The sequence below is a fragment of the Haliotis rubra genome, unplaced genomic scaffold, assembly GCF_003918875.1.
Source record: "Haliotis rubra isolate DU_JTF1 unplaced genomic scaffold, ASM391887v1 Scf632, whole genome shotgun sequence".
NCBI lineage: Eukaryota > Metazoa > Mollusca > Gastropoda > Lepetellida > Haliotidae > Haliotis > Haliotis rubra.
Window position 1 is genome coordinate 96,707 of NW_025767338.1, and position 12,144 is coordinate 108,850.

A 12,144-nucleotide genomic window follows, 5' to 3' on the forward strand; every position below is an offset into this window, starting at 1 on the left:
TGAAACCCATTCTTGGTGTTTCCAGCCGTGCTATGGATGTACAAGCTGCGGAAACCGGTTCCTCTCGGAGTGATATCTCTCAATGGACTTGTTACATAACTATATTGCCTCGCTAACGTCGAGGGTTCCTTTCATGGAGACATCAACCGCTGTCGATGACCCGTACTTTACCTTTCATTTATTTTAAACACAATCCTCAGAATACCAGAAACCCTGTCTTACCCAACCCATTGTCAATCCAGCCTCAATGTCTAATATGCGTGACAGGCAGGTACAGTCGTTCCAACCGAACGCACCACCTACATAACGATTAACAGCGGCGTCATGTGTCATCCCATCGCGATTCAGCGCTAGCTCACTGCCCCGGACGCTTAAACACTACTAGATTGGGTAGTATTTCGTCCTGAAAGATTCGGTTGTGTGCCGGTCGAACAAGGAGCTTCTGAGCGGTTGTCTGTGATAGCTGTAAACCCTTCTTCAGTGAACCCACGGGCTTGGCGGAACAGGTCTGGGTGGGTCTACAGAGTTCTGGCAGGTTTTCATCCCTCACGGAATGTTGAAATATTCTCTCGCGTGGAACACCTTATAAACTTCGTGTGTGTCACAGTGGATGGTTTTGTAAAGAACACAAGTGAAGTAGGAAGGTATAAATGTACGTAACTTGTTGAGATCACCAGAGATCACCTGTTGTGACTTACCTGTCGAGACTTACCTGTGGAGTTGTTATTCTGTGACGGTGAACTAGTGTTCGTGAGCAGAGCTGGTCTCATTGCTGTACTAGAGGAGGGAACGTCTATGGGATACTAGTTTGCTGTTCTGATTTGGATATTACAAGATTTGAATCGTAACCGGTGAGTGTTGATACTTTATGTTTTGGTCTGGGCGATTGGGTCCCGTTGTGTAACCAGTGTTTCATATTGTACACATGTATAACTGGTGTTTCATATTGTATACATGTATAACTCGTGTTTCATATTGTATACATGTACAACTCGTGGTTCAGATTTCATACATCGTGGGTCATATAATATAATTGTAGAACTGTATAATCCGTGTTTCATATTGTATACATGCATAACTCGTGTTTCATATTGTGGACATGTTTAACCCGTGTTTCATATTGTATACATGCATAACTCGTGTTTCATATTGTATACATGTATAACTCGTGTTTCATATTGTATACATGTATAACTCGTGTTTCATATTGTATACATGTTTAACTCGTGTTTCATATTGTATACATGTATAACTCGTGTTTCATATTGTATACATGTTTAACATGTTTAACCATGTATAACTCGTGTTTCATATTGTATACATGTATAACTCGTGTTTCATATTGTAGACATGTTTAACTCGTGTTTCATATTGTATACATGTATAACTCCTGTTTCATATTGTGGACATGTTTAACTCGTGTTTCATATTGTAGAGTTGCATAACTCGTGTTTCATATTGTCGAAATCCATGAATTGTGTTTCATTACGCGCATACTGGACAGTTCGTCGTGAAATATTATCATTTATCTATTGGTTAAATAAATCAACTGTCATTCAAAGATAATTTGCAGATAGACAGTAGATATTTATCTATTACACAACTGATCCTTGCCTGTTTGGCCTTGTGATTATATTTTACAGTGGGAACTACAAATATAATAGCTATAATTCATTGATTATTATTGATCGTATGTGTCCTATTATACACATTTTTTAAAATTCCCATAATCTGTCAGATACATTGTTGTTGATAATTTGTTTATTTACATGTCACGCATATTACACATATCCATATTGTCAATATGTCAATCAACAATGACTGACAGATGATCGCCCCAAGCCCAGTGAACAAAGCAACTGTTAGTTTATTACACCACCCTATGACAAAGACACATTACCTTCCCAAATGACCACTGGCCATTTCTTGACCCTGGTATTTCTCGGTTAAAGAAACGGGATTTATTGGCCAAAATAACAGCCTGGACATTGGGTCAAGCTGTTATATTTTACCACGTGGTTGGTATGAATGCACGAAGAAGATTACTAGTGAGATGTAAATGACATGTTCCGCTTGAAATGAACATGCCTGAGGCGGTGAATTTACAATGGCATAGGGAGGCAAACACATCCGTAATTGTTATGAACACGGTAGCCGTTGAAATAGATTTCTACCCGGCATACATAATATCGCCTGTGACTTCATTCAAAAGTGAATTAGGTCTTAGAAATACAGACAGGAATGTGACGGGAGATTGTGTTAACGATTGGCGTTGTTGTCAGCTGCTTGATCCACGATCCGGTGATTATACTAATTCACTTGTGAGGATTACTGGGGTAAATAATTGCGAGTTGTATTCTCACGTTGCTGGAAATATGGCTACCGGGCTTAGATATACGACCAATATATTTTAATCAAGGATTGCATTCTCTGTCAACGCGCGGAATTAATGTGTCGTTGTAATATCTTCATAGCTAACTTCAACATTGATAGCCAAAGTGGCTCGGGAAGGTTAGTAATTATACTTCCACCACAAGGGTGTGAGTGAGTGAGTTTGGTTTTACGCCGCTTTTAGCAATATGCACGCAATATCACGACGGGGGACACCAGAAACAGGCTTCACACATTGTACCCATGTGGGGAATCGCTCGTCTTCGGCGTGACGAGCTAACGCTTTAACCACTAGGCTACCCCACCGCCCCCACCCCGGGTGTAGTTCAATTACGCCAAACACTACCATGTGTTATATTATGTTAATATGCTCCTGCCCCAAGGGTAGGTAGGTTTTTCATGATGACTTTCATACCAAACAATGACGATGTCATACCTTACTGATACACTACAGTGGCATTTATGCCATGCATCTCTCTTGACACCAACATATCTCGCGCAGAGCTGGTGTGATTCCGGTAGCTCTTGCTGTTTGAGGTTGCAGGCCCGTGTCGAATTAGTTAATGTAAAGCATTGTAAATTCCGAATGTGTCTAAGTCCAAGGGTCCTTTACTGTCACGTTCATTAACAATTCTAAGATTGCATAAACGCTGGTGACTGTTGCTGGGCGATGTGTTCATCATATCCGCCTGTTCGTTATATTCTCTATATTTCTTAACGTCTTATTCGGTTGTGTTAATTGATTAGTCAAGAAGAGCGCAATCAGTAGAGCCCGATATCCAGGTATGACAGATATACAATCATATGATTGTCAGATGTTTTGATGGGCCAGTGTTTGTGTCATAAATTCGGGTTCGATTCCCTACATGGTTTCACTTTTCACCCGGTTTGCGTTCTACGCCATGGTATTGCTGTCAGTCCACCCCCGAGTACCTCCTATGTTGTAATGTTACGGGAGAAGCACTGGCAAAGTGTAGTTGTAAGTGAGTGAGTGAATTTGTTTAGCTCTGTTTTTAACAACATTTTATATATGATCTCACTGTCAGCTGGATGGAGGCTGAAACCCATAGTGGTGCAGGTCTTAGACGTTTCCCTCTATGGTGAAACCCACTTACACAGGAATGGTCAAAAACATAACCTGATGAGGTGTTATGAAGCGGAATCGACTGAGAAAAGAACCAGAAATCATTTTGATGATTTTCTGAAAACATATGCTTACGAAAGTTTCTTATATATACTCGGGCTGTGGGGTAGCCTAGTGGTTAAAGCGTTGGCTCGTCACGCCAAAGACCCGGGTTCGAATCCCCACATGGGTACAATGTGTGAAGCCCATTTCTGGTGTCCCTCGCCGTGATGTTGCTGGAATATTGCTAAAAGCGGCGTAAAACCAAAACTCAGTCAGTCAGTTATATATACTCGGTTCATCATTAATTCGGGCTCCTGCAGATAGTCAGAGATAAAAGTAACAGCTAGAGACAAAACTGATAGTAACATATTGAGGGATAAAAGCGATAGTAGTAGGTAAACATGATAGTAAGATGGTAAGAGAAAACTATCGCATTTTCAACTACTAAAAGCGCATTTCATGGGGATGAACCATTTGATACCCACACTGACTGTTACTCGCCATGTATTGGACGTACATGAGCTGAACCACTGCTTGTGTTCAGACGCGTGGTGTGTGTACCAAACATAAGCACCATGTCCTTCACATGTTAATTACATTGTCTAAATGCCCAGACCTGGTAACGCATTGTTACATGTTTTCATTGTAAGACACCCATACTTTGGTGACCATTGAGAAATGACGCTGAACACTGAGTATATAAGTTCATGCTGTCAGTACCGTGTACATTTCCCCCTGGGTGTAATAACCCACAGCCCCATATCGCAGAGTTTCACCCACAGCACTGTAGAAGCTGATATGCGAGATATGCCGGTGTACGACAACCCAGATCGCCCTGGGGGATTCCCCGGGTTGTCTTGTCTCCTACTGAAGCACATTATACGACAGATAATGTACATGAATAGGCATGACTCCACCGTATTAACATGCCGTGTGATTGATGCTTCCCCGAAACACATGGCCCATTGTGCTAGGTGATACGCTCTTGATGGCTGGAATTGATAAAACATCTCAAACATTTGGTTTACAATTTACGAAATCACCATAAATCTTTGTGAGGCATAAACCATGAACATAGCGTCGTCAAGCCCTGTTTGAACCAAATGATTGACATTAACGTCAGAGATCCCATTTCGCCTCCTTTGAATTCATATTCTGTCTTTGATTTCATTATCAATTACTATTTCTATATTTCCAGACTATGTAAAGATTAATATAGTTCCCATCTTAATGAGTTATTCTACGTGTTCGAGTGGGGACCGAATGTGACTGTGTGCTTCAAATTGTTGCCATACTAGTGGTAGGTGATACGGCTATGGAATCGACCCATTTCCTATTATATATCATTACATGACATAGTGTTTTCATTAGTCATCATTAAATGTTAAAATAGCATCATTTCGTTATTATGGCAAGGACGGTTCAGATGTCTGTTCTTTACGAAATAACACGTGAAGATCCGGGTTAGAATTTGTCTTCAGTAACCCATGCTTGTCGCAAGAGGCGACTAACGAGATCGGCTGGTCAGGTTCGCTGGCTTGGTTGACACATGTCATCGATGTTCATGATGTTGATCACTGGATTGTCTAGTCCAGACTCGATTATTTATAGACCGCCGCCATACAGCTGGAATGTTGCTGGTGTTGAACAACGGTGTTAAACAGTGCAGTGTGAAACAACAAGCCAATCAACCAAACAATGAACCAATCAACCAATCCTGGCGAAATATGCTTCATTGCATTTGTATATATCAAACATCATTTTGTAAGGCGTACTGAAGTCAACACAGCCGCAAAATGTCTGACCTTAATGATGTCATTTTGTTAAGTTCTATTAAATCTTAACGGTTCAAGCCAGTCGCAGACAGAGTGTTGACATCGGGGGCAAAGAAGCATTACAGGAATAGACATTCTGACTTATTACACACCAAATCTGTCTACTGACTACACTTTTTTACCAAAGATTCAATGGACATTTGTTATAGCAATAAGGACACATTGTCGTAAATATATAGGGCGTTCTGTCGAAAATGGCGTAATCTGAAGATCACATTTACGCAGATAGCTGAAATACATTTCCAATTACTGGTATCCCATCGGACAATACTCTGGGTTAGGATTGCCTAATTTGCTAAAGGTTATATTGAGATGAAATATGCCCATGCTAAATGGCCCGGAGACGCAGAAAAGAAGTTACGAGATATGATGCTTAATTACGCTGCTCAAAGTTTGCTAAGGATCAAGTTGTGATGAGAAAATTATCCAGCAAGTAAAGATTTCAATATCCCGATACACAAACCTCTTTTGGACCTCAACTTTAGGAAGAAACAGATAAAAGCATTCATGCACGGGCACATGTAGACGAGACGCGTGAAAACCTCTTTGTGGATGTTGAGTAACAAAACAACACTATGTTCTTCTGAGGATTGCAACCACTCTGCGCACTTATGCCCATTCAGAGTCCAAGACACGTACGTCATCATGGTTTACACTGGTTCAACATAACGATACCTTGCAAACGTCTCGGTGGCAGCCAATGATTGATCAGCAGGACATGGATTTGATGCCAGACATTTGGCTAAACTACTCAACAAGTGGTCGACAGCGTGCCACCACGATATTATTTCCATGGTTACAGTAACACGTCATAACTTCGTCACTGCCACCACACTAAGAAATGACCTGCAGAAAAAATGGCATTTTCGTTTCTTCTCAGACAGCGTTATCATCTGAAGAGCTTCCAACTCCAAGAGAGAAAAAAGCTTGAGATGTCGGGGTCCAAGGGCTGCAGACCCCGGCCAGGTCTAGGGAGGAACGCATAATTGCAAATTCCCTTCTCAGAAAAGTCACTTAAAACAGTATATTCAGATCTATTTGTGTGACTTTAAGTGGTCAAAATGTGCAAATTTTTCATATGAACGCATTATGGCGTGAGCCTTTTCGGTTATTGTGAGAGTGTGACATGAGTATTAACGGCGTGAGTCTCAAGATAAGACGCTGAGAGTTGGGAGGTAGGTTTGTGTCCAGTCACCGACATCAGGTACTCGCAGCCCACGAATCCAACATTACATGCAGGCGCGTTCGGATTTGGCTGAAGATGACATGATCAACTGGACAGACCAGGAGTCGGCCCCGATACTTCACTGATTCCCCTGAACACTTCACATGTCGTCATGCCGGTGTGTCTCGTAGACAAGGAGAAATATTTCGGGATTGCAGCGTTGTCGAACATATCGCTGTGGAGGGCCTCAGTCATGATTTAAAGTGGGATCAATAGTTCGGGAAGAACCGATCTCCATGTCATGATCGATGACAGGTGTGTGTTACAAGGATGACATTCTGGATGTGTTCTCGAGACTACGTGCCGTTAAAATCATACACGAGTATATTTTCATAGACTATTTAAGCACGACCTGATAGTGTATGGGTCGTTGATGGCTAATTACAGGAGGAGACCATTGTCCGCATGGAATTCAAGCCGGGTCACTTGACCTCAGTCCTGTCGTACACATGTGTACTGCAGTTCCACTGTAACTCGGCAGTGCTCTTACTGAAGAGTGGAACAATCTTTCCTTGGCAGCCACTTATTGGGAACATGAAACGAGGGTGATTGGCTGTGATCACATCACATGGATCATATACACTATACAGACAGTTCATGCTGTTTGTGTTTCTGACGTTTCAGTGTTGGTCAGATGCTCTCATTCTGTTAGGTGATCTGGTTGTTGGTCGACGTCAGGCTGCTTGTTGGCACCGTGGCACACAACATCGGACTCATGAAACTTGTCTTCTTGCAATATTCAACTGATGCATACAATGTAACATTTGACCTCTAAAGTACTTATCCTTAGCAAACATGGAGCAGTATATATGTTAACTGCTTATATAGACATCGTGTAAAGTATGTAATTGTTTTGTGATACTTTATGGGGTCATGTGGCAGGGAAACTATATATAGAAGTGATCGTGGGGAAATAGAGTTTTATGACATTTTTCTGTCAGTATGATGGAATGCATGGGTAATAACGAGTAATTTTAGATTCATTGTCAGACGAGTTAAATAAGGACACAGAAGTGCGTCCCATTCCAATGTTATCCAGTATGTCATAATCCATCACGTGTCGCACTAGACCTTTAATTGGCAGTAGTATTACAGTAGTGGCGGGAAAAACACACAAAACCCCCGAAGAAATGAAGTTTTTTTAGGAAGTTAATAATATTTAATATGCAGCAAAAACCATGTGTATCGGTGTTACGGATACTACCGTTGATCTATGTGGACTGTGTTTATGAATTCTTTAGTTCGAAACCGATATACGACTATGATGTGGTTTGTCAAGACCAATGCTTGGAAACTTCATAAACCTTGGCTTGGGGGGGGGGGAGGTCTGTCTTTCCACGTAATGATACATGCTGAGCTAAAGATCGTGGATTTAACAAAACAAATATCGCAATCGTTATCCAACAGTTCAGTGTCTGGGCGATATAAATCGCCGAAGCACTACAATCTGAGATTAAATTACCATAACTGTGATATCTGTATCAGTTACATCGAATAACTATTTGCTTGTTTGTTTGTTATTTGGCCAAACATGGGCTTATAACTTTCTTTTGTCGGGCAGTTTGTCTGAAAACTCGTCAAGTTACTCTAAGGCCCATACCTTCATTCATCTGCTATCATTGTGTCTTGAATGACGTCGTATGAATCTGACGATGTAGGTCTTCACATGACGTTGGACAGTTCTATAACAGTAATACGAAAATCAAAATCGGTTAAACTTAATAAGATTAAAATAAAGTTTACAAAATCATTTGACCCTTTACCCCGAGTCGAATGTAGGGGTTATCCACGGGAGATGGAAGTCCTGTATGTAGGTCTATATTAGATACAAGTTCTATTCAAAATTAACTAGGTCACATGAAATAGCCTCTAGACGATGTCAAGCACATCGATACTGTACCGACTGACCTGAATATGGCAGATTGATGCTCGGGTCATACCCCATGACCAACCACAGGTATCGGGGTTATAATTCCCTTGTCTGGGACACTGGTATTAGTTGAATGGGTTTCACTGGTTTGAATTACTCGCGGCACAAAAGCTTCATGCGCACGAGAGCGAAACTTATATTCAGTGGCTAGTATACATATCCTGAGTGAAATGGTGTGAGAATTATGAAGATAACCTGTCTATATATTGGGAAATAGATGTAAAGACTTGGAAGTGTCAGTGTGTCATAAGGTGATCGAGTAGGTTTGAGTTCGTTTGTTTGTTGTATGTTATGTCTGTTTTTAAAGTAATGCATGTGGTGGGTGGTCATATATAACTTAGAGCCAATAATGACGTAGGACGGTGCTGATGGTAGACGTGCACGTGGTGTGACGGTAGTCCAAGTTTGAGGAGATGCCGGGGTTAAGCCGTCGAGGTATGTTAACACACTGTCTACCTAGTCACCGTGACTGACCATCCGTTGGTCGCCTGTTTCAGTGAGTGAGTTTAGTTTTACGCCGCTTTTAGCAATATTCCTGCAATATCCAGCGGGATACACCAGAAATGGGCTTCACACATTGTACCCATTTGGGGAATCAAACCCGGGTCTTCGGAGTGACGAGCGAACGCTTTAATCATTAGGCTACCTCACCGCCCTCGCTTGTTTTAACCAAAGTTAGTTGGTCTCAGTTCTTGAAGCACCTCTTTCACCACCCCGTACCGCCCAGTAATCATCCCCACTGTTTTGGGTAAAAAAGGTCTCCAGTTCAGTCTTTTGGTAAATGCCTACTCAAGTGGACCAGTTGGTACCAGCGTGTGACCAATGAGTACTGTGTGAGCTTAGAAATACAAAATATTGAGTTTAGCGGTGGCGTAAGGGCGGCTTACGGAATGGCTACCTTGTACAGGTAAGGGTATGTACAGGTCATCATGATCTAATATTGTAGACTGAGGCGTGGAACTCAATCAACTATACCACACATATACCAGACATATACCAGGCACATACCAGACACATACCAGACACATACCAGACATATACCAGCCACATACCAGCCACATACCAGACATATACCAGGCCACATACCAGCCACCAGCATACCAGACACATACCAGCCACATACCAGCCACATACATATACAGACATATACCAGGCACATACCAGCCACATACCAGACATATACCAGCCACATACCAGCCACATACCAGACATATACCAGACACATACCAGACACATACCAGACATATACCAGACACATACCAGACACATACCAGACACATATATACCAGACACATACCAGCCACATACCAGACATATACCAGCCACATACCAGCCACATACCAGACATATACCAGCCACATACCAGCCACATACCAGACATATACCAGCCACATACCAGCCACATACCCATATGTACATGTATATACCTTACCGTCCTGCATGTCCTCTCTCCCTCTCCCCCCACCCCCGCCCCACACAACATACACGCACACACAAACACACCAAAACAGACACGCACACACGCACGCAATCACGCACACAGTAGCACCTACATAATACTCATCACTCCAGTAACGTGTCAATGTGTCGCGTATTCAACATCCGGGAACACGGGTGTGGCCGCTTACACGGGGTGTGTGTCTCACCATGCTCTGATTCGCGTCGGCAATGGGTAATCATAAATTAATTGTGAAAAATCTGTGCATTATCTGTGATAATCGGAGGGAGGGTCGTGTTTGCCGAATGACTGGATTTTAGGAGAGAGTGTGTTGAGAAAATACGTTTTGGGTCCTTTAACCCATCCATTGATTAAGTAACCCACTTTCCCCTAGAACTCACCAATGTACATTTGCATAATAGTGTTGAAGTCTTGTGTAAGCCCGGACTTTTATTTATAATGGTAGCTACGCCCCTGGACCTTGTTGTTTCCTGTAGCTGTGTTAACTTGTTTCATGACCCATGCTCATGGTGCCCATCACTGGATTATCTGGTCAATACTCGATTATATACAGACCACCAAATAGCTGGACGGCCACCAAATAGCTGGACAAACAAACAAAATTATTTCTTGACACGTACAAATACTTCGTGAACTGTTTGAATACATGATAGCACAATGCCAATTAGAAAGTTGTCAAATGTAACGTGTTATATTTGGGATTACACTTTCTTTATGTGCTGGCGAGTATGTGTCTGACTCTGAGGGTGTAAGTTCGAATCCCGTATGGGACTCAACCAAACGAAAGTACAAGAGTCTGTACTTTACTAAGAAAGTGTTATCCCAAATATAAGATATGTTTGAAAACAATGATTACATATACTCTGTGTTTGGGGTAATCCGTCTCATGAGCCGAGCACTCGATTTACTGTCCTACCCCACTTCTAGCCATGCTCGTCGTCTAAGGTTGCTATATTGCTACCTAAGCATAGAAACGTGTTCACCAGAACGTTTAGCACAATTAAACATGTATTTTTAGATATGTATGGCGGAGACAGTTGAACAATGATGACAGGATGGATGAAGTGTAAATTGCTCGTGCTTCGATCACGCCCTTCATTCAATGTTATCCCGACGTCAGGGATCCGTCACTGATGGACTTTTTTTAAATTCGGAGACTCAGATTACTGAAAGAGATACTTTTTTCGAGTAGTTGTGATTGGGTACACACGTGACTGAAAAATTATAATAATCTTAAGAATTATTTAGAGTAAAAGGAACAATGTCATTATTCATACATGTAGAGAGGTTCCTTTTGTTGCTGAAGTTCGTCACGCGTGTCACGCGTTCGTCACCCGGTTTGGCGAGGGTACAAGGTTAAGTCCTCAGTGATATTCCTGGATTATACATTTTAGAAGAAAATCGGTATAAGCACTCACACATTTCCACTGGAACAACAATCGATGAGGAAAAAAATGAAAGCATAATCGTCCAACCTACAAACATGTGACGTCATCCATAGTATTATCATGCATGTTGTGCTATTATATGGGTATATGGTGTCGGCCCGATACCGCGAAAACCTCAAGTTTATAGAGTACCGAAACCGCGAAACAAATATTGTATAAATCCGTCAGGTTGGGACCGATTGCGCGAAACTCTATAGTCACTGAACAATGAATTAATAATATTTAATAAAAGTAATGTCTAAACTTCCTACCTATCGCCAATAATTAAAGGGATGGTATAAATCCCGCCATACAGGTGGCAAAGGCACCTTTATGGTACGTCCAAAGTTTCCCTAACTATAGTATGGTGGCTTACCTTTCTTATAGTTATATCGTAGATCGATGCTCATGCTGTTGATCACTGGATTGTCTGGTTCAGACTCGATTATTTACAGATCGCCGCCATATAGCTGGAAAATTGCTGAGTGCGACATAAAACTAAACTCACTCACTCAAGCTCGGTGGTTTGTTTGGTTTGCTTTGGAGTGCGGCGTTGAACAACCAACCAACCAATCTTATAGTTATATACCAATTTGAAATATTAATCTGGGATAGTGTAGTGATTTTATTATTCGTGACGGATTTCTAGTGTATATATTTTCCACACGTGTTGTAGTCGCTATATAGCTGAGATGCAGCCAATGTGGCTGTATATATCGATTCACTCATAGGGCAACCGGTCCTAAAATGA

At 41.7% G+C, this 12,144-nt stretch overlaps 1 protein-coding gene across 4 annotated transcripts in view; it reads left to right on the forward strand.

The window, feature by feature from the left end:
* The first annotated feature begins 353 nt into the window (after positions 1-353).
* LOC124256630 overlaps positions 354-12,144 on the forward strand; it is a 125,023-nt gene continuing 113,232 nt past the window's right edge. For 3 of the 4 annotated variants that reach the window (XM_046690604.1, XM_046690605.1, XM_046690606.1), the window contains exon 1: positions 354-851. The gene's annotated coding sequence lies outside the window, so the exon portion shown is untranslated. The remainder of the gene's footprint in view (positions 852-12,144) is intronic. The other variant, XM_046690607.1, reaches the window with a different exon arrangement.